Source organism: Tachysurus vachellii, chromosome 3 (assembly GCF_030014155.1).
Source record: "Tachysurus vachellii isolate PV-2020 chromosome 3, HZAU_Pvac_v1, whole genome shotgun sequence".
In the NCBI taxonomy this organism is placed as follows: domain Eukaryota; kingdom Metazoa; phylum Chordata; class Actinopteri; order Siluriformes; family Bagridae; genus Tachysurus; species Tachysurus vachellii.
The window spans coordinates 36,825,571-36,840,465 of record NC_083462.1 but is presented as its reverse complement, the minus strand read 5'-3'; the positions used below and the strand labels follow the sequence as shown (position 1 = coordinate 36,840,465).

General features: G+C 43.7%; 1 protein-coding gene across 1 annotated transcript in view; it reads right to left on the bottom strand.

Moving 5' to 3' along the window:
* LOC132842455 (ubiquitin-protein ligase E3C-like) overlaps positions 1 to 14,895 on the bottom strand; it is a 64,966-nt gene that overhangs the window by 9,508 nt on the left and 40,563 nt on the right. The window lies entirely within an intron of this gene.

The window sequence follows — 14,895 nt, the reverse complement described above, 5'->3', positions numbered from 1 at the left end:
AGAAATTGAGAGAGAGAGAGAGAGAGAGAGAGAGAGAGAGAGAGAGAGAGAGAGAGAGAGAGAGAGAGGCTCAGACATGGAGATAGAGTAAAAGAGAAAAAACAGATAATTAGAGAAAAAGGGTAGTATTGTCTTACACAAACAAAAAAACAACAACATTATTTTGTCTTTCAGTGTGATAAATATGCAAACCAAATAAACAGAAACAATGAAGATAGAGAGAGGTGAGGTGTGGGTGCACCTTTTTTTTTTGAGGATCAGCAGTCCCAAAAACTTTCCCAACATCAGTCCTGACCCATTTCAGAATATTAAACTCTACCAAGATCGTTTAATGGATTGCACTCACACTCCTGGCCATATCAAGGAAATGGATTATAAATTTTCCAAATTTCCTTAATGCATGCTTGAAAACACACAGGCAGCTCGTAAATCATGGCATTTTTCTAAACACAGGTTAACCGTGAGACTTGGAGGCAGGGAGGAAAAATAAACATCACATTTTTTTATGTATTATACACTGCTCAAAAAAAAATAAAGGGAACAACACATAGATCTGAATGAATGAAATAGTCTTATTAAATACTTTGTTCTTTACATAGTTGAATGTGCTGACAACAAAATCACACAAAAATTATCAATGAAAATCAAATTTATTAACCCATGGAGGTCTGGGTTTGGAGTCACACTCAAAATTGAAGTAGAAAAACACACTACAGGGTGATCCAACTTTGATGTAATGTCTTTAAAACAAGTCAAAATGAGGCTCAGTAGTGTGTGTGGCCTCCACATGCCTGTACATCCCTACAACGTCTGGGCATGCTCCTAATGAGGTGGTGGATGGTCTCCTGAGCAGTGTTGTAATGTAACGAAGTACAAATACTTTGTTACTGTACTTGCGTAGAAATTTCACGTATCTGTACTTTACTTCGCTATTTAAATTTATGTCAACTTTCACTTTTACTCCACTACATTGCCTAGATAAAATGTATACGTTTACTCCGCTATATTTCCACTAAGCATCTTCGTTAATCGTTACAACAAAATAAAATCAGCAGAAATGTGTGCGACTGCAATAAGGGAGGTTTGGCTCCACACGCTCTATTTCAGTGTAATGTTGCCAAACGGAGGAGGAAGCACAACTGAAACCGCCATGAAAGCACCTACTGGAGGACCTCCCGTTATCGTAGACAGGGGTGGCCAACCAGTCAGAGACCAAGAGCCACATTTTTTACTGTGTTACTGCAAAGAGCCACATCATACACATGGGCACACATTTTTTTCCCTGCCATTTTGAGAGCGAACTTGACACAAATTGTTTACTCAAATGATTTTGCTCCTACTGGGAAACTTTGAGGTATTTTCATTCCACTCACATGCACGTTTGACGAAAATACCGTATTGAACTCAAGCGAAGCGAACACGCACAATGCAAAGACACAAATACAAACTTCTATATGAACCTAAGAGCCGCATGAAACCGGGCAAAGAGCCGCATGCGGCTCGGGATCCGCGGGTTGGCCGTCCTTGTCGTAGACGACCACCCCGACGATAGTGGTGAACAGGGTGCAAGAAGATAACGTTATACACTGGTGGCCATATTTGCAAAAAAAATTTCTGTACATTGGAATGAACGATTCCTCCTACCGGATGCCTTTTATGCCTACCGAAAATCACTGAAATTTTACGTTTTACTTTTACTTCAAATACTTAAGTACATTAAATATCAGAAAATTACTTTTGATACTTAAGTACAGTAAATATCAGATACTTTTACAGAAATTTACTTGAGTAATATTCTAAAAGGCAACTTTCACTTCTACCAAAGTCTTTTTCTAGTACAATACTTGTACTTTTACTCAAGTATTGCTTTCTAGTACTTTATACAACACTGCTCCTGAGGGATCTCCTCCCAGACATGGACTAAAGCATAGGTCACTAACAGGCGGACCGCGGTCCGGGTCCGGACCCAGAAGCTGCCCAATCCGGACCCGGACCTACAGCCAAAACAAAAGGTTATGATTTAAAACTTGACGAAGCGCTTCTATTTTAACCGGCGCAGCTTTTGCAGACTTTACGGTAAAGATAGTGGAAACGCACAGATCAATCAAGTCTGTGCATTCCCGAAGTATACACTGTGACTCAACAGTGCAAGACAGATGAGAGAGAATTAGAGTAAAGTTACACATGAAAGAAAGATAGTGATACATGTAGAAAACAAAGGGAGAGAAACAGACGAGTGTGACGGAGAAAGGGTGAGAAACAGAGTGAGACGGAGAAAGGGAGAGAAACAGACGAGTGAGACAGAGAAAAGGAGAGAAACAGACGAGTGAGACAGAGAAAAGGAGAGAAACAGACGAGTGAGACGGAGACTGATTTCTGTTCACACTTCCCACTTCACCAGTGTGTCTCATATTAAAAGTGACAATGTGAAACGCCATTATGAGACAAAACATAAAGGTTTTGAACAAACATATCCACTCAAATCTGAAGACAGCATCCCTGAGACAGCTTTCCAGAGGCTGAGGAAAGTAGTCCTATACATCCTGACCATGTTTGGCTCTACATACAACTGCGAGGCAGCTTTCTCTACAATGAACATAATCCAAACTAGAGGTATTTTAGTTGAATACCTCTGGACTAAAGCATACGCAAACTCCTGGACAGTCTGTGGTGCAACGTGGCATTGGTGGATGGAGTGAGACATGATGTCCCAGATGTGCCCAATTGGATTCAGGTCTGGGGAACGGGCGGGCCAGTCCATAGCATCAATGCCACACAATGGTCTCACAAGAGGTCTGAGGATCTCATCTCGGTACCTAATGGCAGCCAGGCTACCTCTGATGAGCACATGGAGGGCTGTGCGGCCCTCCAAAGAAATGCCACCCCACACCATTTCTGACCCACTGCCAAACCGGTCATGCTGGAGGATGTTGCAGGCAGCAAAACGTTCTCCACAGCGTCTCCAGACTCTGTCACGTCTGTCACATGCTCAATGTGAACCTGCTTTCATCTGTGAAGAGCACAGGGCGCCAGTGGCGAATTTGCCAATCTTGGTGTTCTCTGGCAAATGCCAAACTTCCTGCCCGGTGTTGGGCTGTAAGCACAACCCCCACCTGGGTCGGGCCCTCATAACACCCTAATGGAGTCTGTTTCTGACCGTTTAAGCAGACACATGCACATTTGTGGCCTGCTGGAGGTAATTTTGCAGGGCTCTGGCAGTGCTCCTCCTGGTCCTCCTTGTACAAAGGTGAAGGTAGCTGTCCTGCTGCTGGGTTGTTGCCCTCCTACGGCCTCCTCCACATCTCCTAATGTAGTGGCCTGTCTCCTGGTAGCGCCTCCATGCTTTGAACAATGCGCTGACAGACACAGCAAACCTTCTTGCCACAGCTTGCATTGATGTGCCATCCTGGATGAGCTGCACTACCTGATCCACTTGTGTGGGTTGTAGACTCTGTCTCATGCTACCACTAGAGTGAAAGCACCGCCAACATTCAAAAGTGACCAAAACTTCAGCCAGAAAGCATAGGAACTGAGAAGTGGTCTGTAGTCACCACCTGCAGAACCACTCCTTTATTGGGGGTGTCTTGCTAATTGCCTATAATTTCCTCTTGTTGTCTATTCCATTTGCAGAACAGCATGTGAAATTGATTGCCAATCAGTGTTGCTTCCTAAGTGGGCAGTTTGATTTCACAGAAGTGTGATTGACTTGGAGTTATACTGTGTTGTTTAAGTGTTCCCTTTATTTTTTTGAGCAGTGTATTATAATCCACTTAGCAGCAGCTAACCTTCATTCTGGCAACAGAGTGGGAACATATGAAACATACATGAGACCCCTTGATACCCATCAATAAAGCCGCGGCCAGGAACAAGCGGCAATAACAAACACAAAGGCCTCCGTTCTTCCAGCAACTATTATTTATCTAGCAAATTTATTTATTATTTATGCCATACGGAACCGGGGGCCACTGAACCTGCATTAACGACGACAGTGGGGGCTAGCCGACAGCCTTAGCCACCGGGTAGGCACGTATGGTTGTGCTGCGGTTGCAGTTAGATTGTAGCGCATACGGTAATATAACGTGGTGTTTGAATTTGTGCGTCGCATTTGTTTGCTTGGCAGAGTATTTTACTCAACTCCGACTTATCCGAGTTATACTTTAACTCCTTACCCTTTGTTACCTTTATTTATATGTTGTTTTCCCAGCGCCGCTGCTAGCTGGTTAGCATTGCTACAGTAGCCTGCTAGCCTACTTCCTTGTTTTCCCAGCGTCCGCCACTAGCGGTTAGAATAATTAGCTTGTTAGCCCGAGTACCGCTAGTACTTGCAATATAACATCATGTCGGTTACGTCCCTGCCTTTGAGTGCAGGGGAGGACACGTTCGAGCTGCACTCGGTGGAACTGGAATTGGAGGCCGTGGAGAAGCAGATCCGCGACCTACAGGTGAAGCAGGCCGAGCTGCGGCAGCGGAAAGCCGCGCTGGAAGCTCCCCGGTCGGCCGCTCACCTGTCTCAGGTAAACTCCAGGCATGTAATTTCTACACCCTCCACCTCTACTCCGTGTGTTCCTCTGCCCAGGCCCAACGCACCCAGGAAGTGGCCTGGCCAGGGGCAGTTCACTCCGGGGCCAGGGGCAGTTCACTCCGGGGCCAGGGGCAGTTCACTCTGGCGCCAGGGCACCGCGGATCCTGGGTGCAACAGCGGAGGACACGTGCCGGTCAGAGGACCTCTCCACGACGCCGGTCTTCGAGATCCCCACCCGGAACCGCTTTGCCCCCCTTCGCGAGACGGCCCGCGACACTGTGATCATCGGAGACTCCATCGTCCGCCACGTCCGTGCTACTGTGGCTAAAGGTAAGGCTGGCACTCACTGCTTACCTGGTGCCCGTGTTCTTGATGTTGCTGCACAGGTACCTAGGGTCGTGAGCAGAAACACCGGAGCCGTGGTTCTTCACGCCGGCTCGAATGACACCAGCCTGAGGCAGTCGGAGATTCTGAAGAAAGACTTCAAGACCCTGGTGGAGACAGTTCACACCACAGCGCCCACGGCGAGAATCATCGTGTCCGGACCACTTCCGACGTACCAGTGAGGAATTGAAAGGTTCAGTAGACTTTTTGCTTTTAATGAATGGCTTCAGTCATGGTGTCAGGCTCAGAATCTACTCTTTGTCGATAATTGGAATGTTTTCTGGGAGCGTCCTAGGCTGTTCCGCGCTGACGGCCTGCACCCCAGCAGAGTTGGAGCAGAGATCCTCTCGGACCACATCTCCAGGGCACTGCACACCTTCTGACTGGTAAGCTACGCTTTAAATTCAAACTTAAATTTCAACAGCCCTCCATCACCCCACCACATTGACACAAATGCACACATAGCTCACCCCATAGAAACTGTGTCTGTTCCCCGAGCAGTGAGATTCAAAAGTAATTATGTGAGATGTTCTCGAAATAATCTTACTGTAATTAGACCAGAAAAATGCCAAAGAAACAAACAAAACCAGTTCCTAAAGTTTGGGCTTCTGAACATTAGATCACTTGCACCAAAAGCACTTATTGTAAATGAAATAATCTCAGAAAATAGCCTTACTGCAATCTGCCTTACAGAAACTTGGATTAAACCAAATGATTACATCGCTCTAAATGAGTCTACACCATCAGGATATACCTATAAGCATGAGCCTCGTCAGACTGGTCGTGGAGGTGGTGTCGCCACTATTTTAAGTGATCACCTTACTGTTACACAGAGAACACAGTATAGATTTAATTCTTTTGAAGTGCTCCTCCTCAATGTTACAATATCGCACATGCACGCAAAAAAATCCCAGACGTCTCTTGCGCTAGCAAACGTGTATAGACCACCAGGGCCCTACACCGATTTTCTTAGAGAATTCACAGTTTTTCTGTCAGACCTATTGGTTAGCTTTGATAAAGCATTAATTGTAGGAGACTTTAACATTCACGTTGACGACACAAATGATGCGTTAGGACTCACATTCATGGACTTACTAAACTCACTTGGGCTTAAACAAAACGTCACTAGAGCAACTCACCGTCGTAATCATACACTAGATTTAATAATATCACACAGAATAGATGTCACTGATATAGATATCATTCCTCAAAGTGATGACATCACAGACCATTACCTCATACTGTACACACTACCTGTAGAACAGACTAACTGTGTCTCACCACGTTATTGACTCGGTAGAACTATCATTTCAACCATTAAAGACAGATTCACAAATAACCTTCCTGATCTGTCTGGACTTCTTACTGTACCCTTAAACACAGATGACCTAGATGAAATTACTAACAGCATAGGTGCTATATTCACTAGCACATTAGACACTGTTGCCCCAATCAGATTGAAGAAGGTTAAAGATAAAACGCTTGCACCATGGTATAATAGTCATACTCACACCCTCAAGAGAGAGACCCGTAACCTCGAGCGAAAGTGGAGAAAAACTAAATTAGAGGTTTTTAGAATTGCGTATAAGGAAAGTATGTCCAACTATAGACAGGCTCTAAAAGCTGCCAGGGTTGAGCACCTGAGCAAACTCATAGAAAATAACCAGAACAATCCTAGGTTTTTATTTAGCACAGTGGCTAGATTAACAAAACACCAGAAATCTGAACACACTATTCCATCACAGTTTAGTAGTGAGGATTTTTTGAGATTCTTCACTGATAAAATCAAAAGTATCAGGAGTAAAATAGGCGACACTCAACATATGAGAGCTTCTAGTGACCCAGTCTCACCTAAGGCTCTAGATACAAAACTACATTGCTTTACAAGCACAGGACAGGAAGAGTTAGTTAAGCTTATTACCACAGCTAAATCAACAACTTGTTCACTAGACCCCATTCCAACTAAACTACTGAAAGAAGTGTTAAATAAAGCTGGTGGGCCTCTTCTTAATATTATTAACTCCTCACTATCTTTAGGTCACGTGCCTAAGTCTTTCAAGTTTGCAGTTATTAGGCCACTCATCAAAAAACCCAATTTAGATCCAAATGAACTATCAAATTACAGACCTATTTCACACCTCCCATTTATGTCTAAAATACTTGAAAAGGTTGTGTCTGTTCAAATGAGCTCCTTCTTACAGGAGAACAATATCCTCGAAGAGTTTCAGTCAGGTTTCAGGCCCCACCATAGCACAGAAACTGCACTTGTGAAAGTCACAAATAACCTGTTCTTAGCTTCGGACCAAGATTGTATGTCCTACTTGACCTTAGTGCTGCATTCGACACTATAGATCACAACATTCTCCTAGACCGTCTACAAAATTACACAGGTATTCATGTACAAGCTTTAAGTTGGTTTAGATCCTACCTGTCTGATCGATACCATTTTGTAGAATTAGATGGTGAACCCTCCAGTTTACTACCAGTTAATTATGGGGTCCCTCAAGGATCAGTTCTAGGACCTCTGCTCTTCTCGATATACATGCTTCCATTAGGGAACATCATTAGAAGACATGGGATTAGTTTCCATTGTTATGCTGATGACACAGTTATATATGTCATCAAAACCAGATGAAATAGCTAAGCTATCCAAATTAACTCAGTGCCTTAGAGAGATAAAAGACTGGATGAGCTGTAACTTTCTGTTATTAAACTCTGATAAGACAGAAATACTAATTATAGGTCCAAAAACCAGTACACAGAAACTCTCACAATTTAACTTCCAATTAGAGGGATGTACTGTTGCTAGTAGCTCGACAGTGAAAGACCTGGGTGTTATATTAGACAGCAACTTGTCCTTTGAAAATCATGTCGCCCAAACCACAAAAACAGCCTTCTTTCACCTTAGAAATATTGCCAAGCTGAGAAACATTCTGTCTCTACCTGATGCTGAGAAACTAGTTCACGCTTTCATGACCTCTAGACTGGACTATTGTAATGCATTACTAGGTGGTTGTCCTGCATCTTTAATAAATAGGCTGCAGTTAGTCCAAAATGCAGCTGCCAGAGTTCTCACTAGGACAAGAAAGTATGACCATATAACCCCAATTTTATCATCTCTACACTGGCTACCTGTTAAGTTTAGAATTGACTACAAACTGCTGCTACTTACATACAAGGCTCTTAATGGTTTAGCTCCCATGTATATAACTAGTCTTCTAACACGTTACAATCCTTCACGCTCTCTGAGATCACAAAACTCAGGACTTCTGGTAGTTCCCAGAATATCTAAGTCTACTAAAGGTGGTAGAGCGTTTTCTTATTTAGCTCCCAAACTCTGGAATAGTCTTCCTGATAGTGTTCAGGGCTCAGACACACTTTCCCAGTTTAAATGTAGATTAAAAACTCATCTCTTTAGTCAGGCGTACACATAACACATCCCATTATATTATATTGTGCACTATTACACTAGACCTGCACATTTTTATGAACAGCAGATATGTTAATCCCTCTGCACTGCTCTTCTCTTTTTCAACCCATGCCGAGACACCCAGACATTGTACCAGCTCTGATCGTCTTCCGTGCGATGAAGTTTTTGGTTTCCGCTTAGATGAGGCCGACTCTGCGAGAATCCTGAAGGAAACATCTACAGATCTACCAGCTACAGTTGGACTCCGTAATACTAAGAGGAGATCTGAACTCCATGTGATCCCTACACCAATACAACATTTGTCTGATTGTATATTGGAATCACACCATCTAGTGTCACCCATATGAGGATGGGTTCCCCTTTGAGTCTGGTTCCTCTCAAGGTTTCTTCCTTTACTAATCTAAGGGAGTTTTTCCTTGCCACTGCTGCCTGAGTCACCTCAGACTTGCTCACTGGGGATAAGCACATATACAAACACACGTACACACACACTGTGAACTAATATATATTTTGAATTTTAAACTTTTATTATATTAATTCTCTATATTACTCCTTATGCTTATCTTCTGTTCTATGTTTACGTTCTGTAAAGCTGCTTTGAGACAATGTCCATTGTAAAAAGCGCTATACAAATAAACTTGAATTGAATTGAATTATCACTGTTTATTGCTAAAAATTGTGCAAAAATGACTTTATGGATGTATTTACAGGCATTAAATAGGATTAATTGCAAAGGTGACTTTTAATATCAGTGACTGCAGAGCAGGGCAATTAATGCAAATCACAGGTCCATGAGTGCCAGTTGGATTTGTTAATTTACAACATTATGAATCAATAAAAAAATATATAACAGAATGCTTCAAGAATGTTGAAGCCATCAGTCAGTGTGACCTTCTCCTTCCCTGAGAAACTTTTCTCTGTGAATAACAAAACACTACAGTATGTTTAAGGACTGTAACATGCTGTGAAAGAATGACACGTCTTAAATTTAACGTCGCTATCCAATCTCACCACTGACTCCTTCTGATCGAAGATATTTCTTCGATCAATGTAAATATGTTTACATTTATTTTCCATGACAGACCTATTTTAACGCCTACTGATGTAGAAGTGATTCCTGTGTGTATTCAATTCAATTAAATTCAAGTTTATTTGTATAGCGCTTTTTATAATAGACATTGTTTCAAAGCACCTTTACAGAACATAAACATAGAACAGAAGGTAAACATAAGGAATAATATACAAGATTAATATAATAAAAAATATCAAGATTCTTATTAGATATAGTTCACAATGTGTATGGTTTTATCCCCAATGAGCAGGTCTGAGGTGACTCAGGAAGCAGTGGAAGGAAAAACTCCCTTAAATTGGTAAAGGAAGAAACCTTGAGTGGAACCAGACTCAAAGGGGAACCCATCCTCATATGGGTGACACTGGATGGTGTGATTATAAATATACAGTCAAACAAATGTTGTATTGGTGTAAGAATCACATGGAGTTCAGATCTCCTCTTTAGTATCACAGAGTCCAACTAGAGCTGTAGATCTGTAGATGTCTCAGGATTCTCACAGAGTCGCCCTCATCTCAGTGGAGGTCCAACATCTTCATCGCACGGAAGACGAACAGAGCTGGTACAATGTCTGTATGCCTCGGGATGAGTAGAAATAGAGAAGCAGGGGAGAGGGATTAACATATCTGCTGTTCATAAACATTTGCAAGTCTAATGTAATAGTGCACAATATTATGGGATATATTATGTGTACAAGGCTCATTGTGCTCATTGCCTGACTAAAGAGATGAGTTTTTAATCTACATTTAAACTGGGAAAGTGTGTCTGAGCTCCGAACACTATCAGGAAGACTATTCCAAAGTTTGGGAGCTAAATAAGAAAACGCTCTACCACCTTTAGTGGACTTAGATATTCTGGGAACTACCAGAAGTCCTGAGTTTTGTGATCTCAGACAGCGCAAAGGACTGTAACATGTTAGAAGACTAGTTAGATACAAGAGCCTTGTATGTAAGTAGCAGCAGTTTGTAATCAATTCTAAACTTATCAGGTAGCCAGTGTAGAGTTGGTAAAATTGGGGTTATATGGTCATACTTTCTTGTCCTAGTGAGAACTCTGGCAGCTGCATTTTGGACTAACTGTAGCCTATTTATTAAAGATGCAGGACAACCACCTAGTAATGCATTACAATAGTCCAGTCTAGAGGTCATGAAAGCATGAACTAGCTTCTCAGCATCAGATACAGACAGGATATTTCTCAGCTTGGCAATATTTCTAAGGTGGAAGAAGGCTATTTTTGTAGTATGGGCGATAAGATTTTCAAAAGACAAGTTGCTGTCTATTATAACACCCAGGTCTTTCACTGTCGAGCTACTAGTAACAGTACATCCCTCTAAATGGAAGTTTTAGGTTTTTGGACCTATAAGTAGAATTTCTGTCTTATCAGAGTTTAACAACAGAAAATTGCAGCTCATCCAGTCTTTTATCTCTCTAAGGCATTGAGTTAACTTGGACACTTTAGCTATTTCATCTGGTTTTGATGAGATATATAACTGTGTGTCATCAGCATAGCAGTGGAAACTAATCCCATGTCTTCTAATATTGCTCCCTAATGGAAGCATGTATATCAAGAAAAGCAGAGGTCCTAGAACTGATCCATGAGGGACCCCATAATTAACTGGTAATAAACAGGAGGATTCACCATTTAATTCTACAAAATGGTATCGATCAGACAGGTAGGATCTAAACCAACTTAAAGCCTGTCCATGAATACCTGTGCAATTTTTAAATTAGGTTTTTTGATGAGTGGCCTAATAACTGCCAACTTGAAGGATTTAGTGACATAACCTAAAGATAACAAGGAGTTAATAATATTCAGAAGAGGCCCACCAGCTTTATGTAACACTTCTTTCAGTAATTTAGTTGGAATGGGGTCTAGTGAACAAGTTGTTGATTTAGCTGTAGTAATAAGCTTATCTAACTCTTCCTGTCCTGTACTTGTAAAGCACTGTAGTTGTGTGTTTAGAGCCTTAGGTGAGACTGGGTCACTAGTTGCTCTCATATGTTGAGCATCACCTATTTTATTCCTGATACTTTCGATTTTATCAGTGAAGAATCTCAAAATCCTCACTACTGAACTGGGATGTAAAAGTGTGTTCAGATTTCTGTTTTTTTGTCAATCTAGCTACTGTGCTAAATAAAAACCTAGGATTGTTCTGGATATTTTTTGAGAGTTTGCTCAGGTGCTCACCCCTGGCAGCTTTTAGAGCCTGCCTATAGCTGGACATACTTTCCTTATATGCAATTCTAAAAACCTCTAATTTAGTTTTTCTCCACTTTCGCTCGAGGTTATATAAACTGCATTTAAGCCAACAATTAGCCATTCACACAGCCCTCCAGTTCTGCTCGTGTTGTGTTTAAATATAAAACTAATGGACGGGAGTCAGAGTTAGCTACACAAACATGGTCAGTGGAAGCAGCTGCTAATAGAGGGCCGGAGCCTAGGAGCCAAGTGACTCATGGTTTGAGGTCATTTATTTAGGCGGACTATATGCAAGTGCATTTAAAAACTTTAAAGACAGACAGATCGCCACAGATCTGATCCCCAGCAACAGAGGATGAAAGGAGGTGGAGCTAATGAGCAAACCTCTGACATTCATCAAGTTGTCCAGAAGTGAAATGAACTTCGGTTGAGCAAATGGCAATGTGCTATGATCACAAGCATGAAGGGAAGGGAAGGTAATGCAAGGGAAAAAGGAAAGAAAAAATTATGGGAAATGGGAGGGCAGGGAGGGGATGGGATGAGAAAGAAAGGGTTTTAAATAATTTATTTTAAGAAACAAACTGATAAGGAAATGAAAAAAGAATAGTTTAAAAAAAAAAGCAGAGAAAGAGATGAAAAAATAATAGCCCAATAAATCCAAATGAAAGGATAATGGGGATAATGGAAAAACCAGGGACTTTTCCACATAAGAAGAGTATGAAGTCCATGGCGCATAACCCTTATAACCCTGAGGGGATGTCTGCATGGATGAAATCCTGCACCCCTGAGCCAGAGCTGGAATGGCCTCATGTGAAGCAAAAGGGGTATCCAAAGGGATAACTTTGGCTGCTGCCGACATGAGGCCTCGGTGACAGAAAGGCCTCGGCCTAGCCGAATAGCTTTCATTGCTGATAAGATGGAAGCCACCCGATAGGGAGACAGATGTGCCGTCATCATGGTGGAGTCCCAAACTACCCCAGAAAAGTGTCCAACCTGAGGCCTGTAGACCTCATATGGGCAAGCACACCATCTCGATGACTGGCTGCCATAGCCTTTGACTGGGCCAGAATGAGCCAGTCGTCCAGATAATTCAGTACACGGATGCCCTGGAGATGCAACGGTGCCAGGGCAGCGTCCATGCACTTTGTATACGTGCGTGGTGAAAGGGCTAGGCCAGAAGAAAGAACACAGTACTGGTACACTTCGCCTCCAAAAGCGAACCTGAGGAACTTCCTGTGCACTGGCAGAATGCCTTTGTGAAAATAAGCGTCTTTGAGGTCGATCATCACAAACCAGTCTTTGGACCTGATCTGGGACACAATAACCTTGAGCATCTTGAACCTGTAAGTCTTCAGAGTACAATTCAGAGCCCGAAGATCCAAAATCGGACACAGCCCCCTGTCCATCTTGGGAACAACAAAATATCGGCTGTAAAAGCCGGAGTCCCACTCTAGGAGGGCTCTATGACCCCTTTCCTCAGGAGCAAGAGAAGAGAAGGAACACCGCCTGGTGCCTGCCAACGATTGTGAGCAACGCACCCTGAAAACGCGGAGGACAGGAGGAGAACTGGATCGTGTAGCCTTTTTCTACAGTACCCAGGACCCACTGAGACACCCCTGGAAGAAGTTTCCACACTGCCTGGTTGTCTGATAGTGATGTCAACCTCGTGCAGACCTTCTGGGTGTCCTAAAACAGCGCACTGGCAGGTGCTAACCCAGGGAGATCTGTGCAAGGAAGAAGAGCAGGCACAGACCCTACTGATTCCTGAAACGGCGGAGGCGGTGGGGCGGGCAAGAGGGGGAGCCTTCCTGAATAGTACGCTCTTACGAACCCCGGCCCTCAAGCATTATGACTCCTTCGTAGCCCACCTGGCTGAGATGACGGACCTAAGTTCCCCTCTCATCTGATGGGTTTGGGCCCCACTAACCCTTTTTACTGCCATGAGTGCGGCTGGAAGTTGGCCTGCGGCGAGGGAGAAACTCCCTGAACGCCACCGACTGCCGTTTCACCTCCTGGTGCCTGTCAACAACTGTACTCACTGCATCGTCGAACAAGCCCTGATGTGAAATCGGGGCATCCATGAGAAAGATCCTTGTCTATCTTACCTCTCCGTGGCAACCAGCGCAGCCAATGTATGGCCTATGGAGTGGGTCTTCTGCTTCGTGGCATGGAGTGCAAGGTTGGTTGTTCAGCCGAGCTCAGCTACCACCTGAGGTCCCAACCCCTTGCCACCATCAAGCTCTGTCAGCATGTCAGCCTGGTAGGCCTTAAAAACTTCCATGGTGTGCAGGACTGCACGTGCTTGGCCTGCTGCCCTGTAGGCCTTACCCACAAGGGCTGAAGCAGTCCTACAAGGCTTAGTTGGAAGGGCAGGATTCCTCCATGCAGGCGATGTAAGAGTGAGAGATAGCCCGCAAGCGTCTCTTCAATCACAGGCTTCGCCCCATACCCACAACTTTCAAGCCCTACAATGGCTCAATAGTCAAACATGGCAGGAGAAAAAAGACACACTGAAAATGGATTCCCCCAAGACCTCGACACCTTGGCATGGAGGTTTGGGAAAAACGGCAGCCACCTGCATGAAGGGGGCCTGTGCCCTGAAGTCAGAAAGCGGTCGTCTAGCTTAGAACAGAGGACACTAACTTCCTCTTCAGGCCAATCTAGATGTAACAGACAGAGCGCATGTCACCACATCAAGGAGCTACTCGAACGCCACTGCTTTAGGCGGGCAGGTCAGAGGGGGAAAGCCCCTCCCCACCCGCATCGAGCTCCTCAGAGCCTGACGTGGAAAGCAGCATGCTCTCTTGTGGGTTGGGAGAAATCGCAGCGCAAGCTTCCGAAACCAAAAGTCAGGGGAGACGGAATCAGGGGAGAGGGCAAGCGAAAGGGAAGTACTCGTCTCTTGCTCCACTTCCACTTACTCAACCTGCGAACCCCATGATCGAAGCCGCCGCGCCGCCTCGGCGGACACGGGACCCAATTCACAGGGCGCAGGCGAAGCTGAAAAAACAGCCAGGCGGGATCGGAGAGTACGCAGAGGGACCTCTAAACTGGTCTATTGTAATGCATTACTAGGTGGTTGTCCAGTGGTAGAGCACTGTCGTATTTAGCTCCCGAACTTGGGAATGGTCTTCCTGATAGTGTTCGGGGCTCAGACACACTTTCCCAGTTTAAATGTAGATTAAAAACTCATCTCTTTAGTCAGGCATACAAATAATACATCCCATAATATTGTGCACTATTACATCAGACTTGCAAATATTATGAACAGCAGCTACGTTAATACGTCT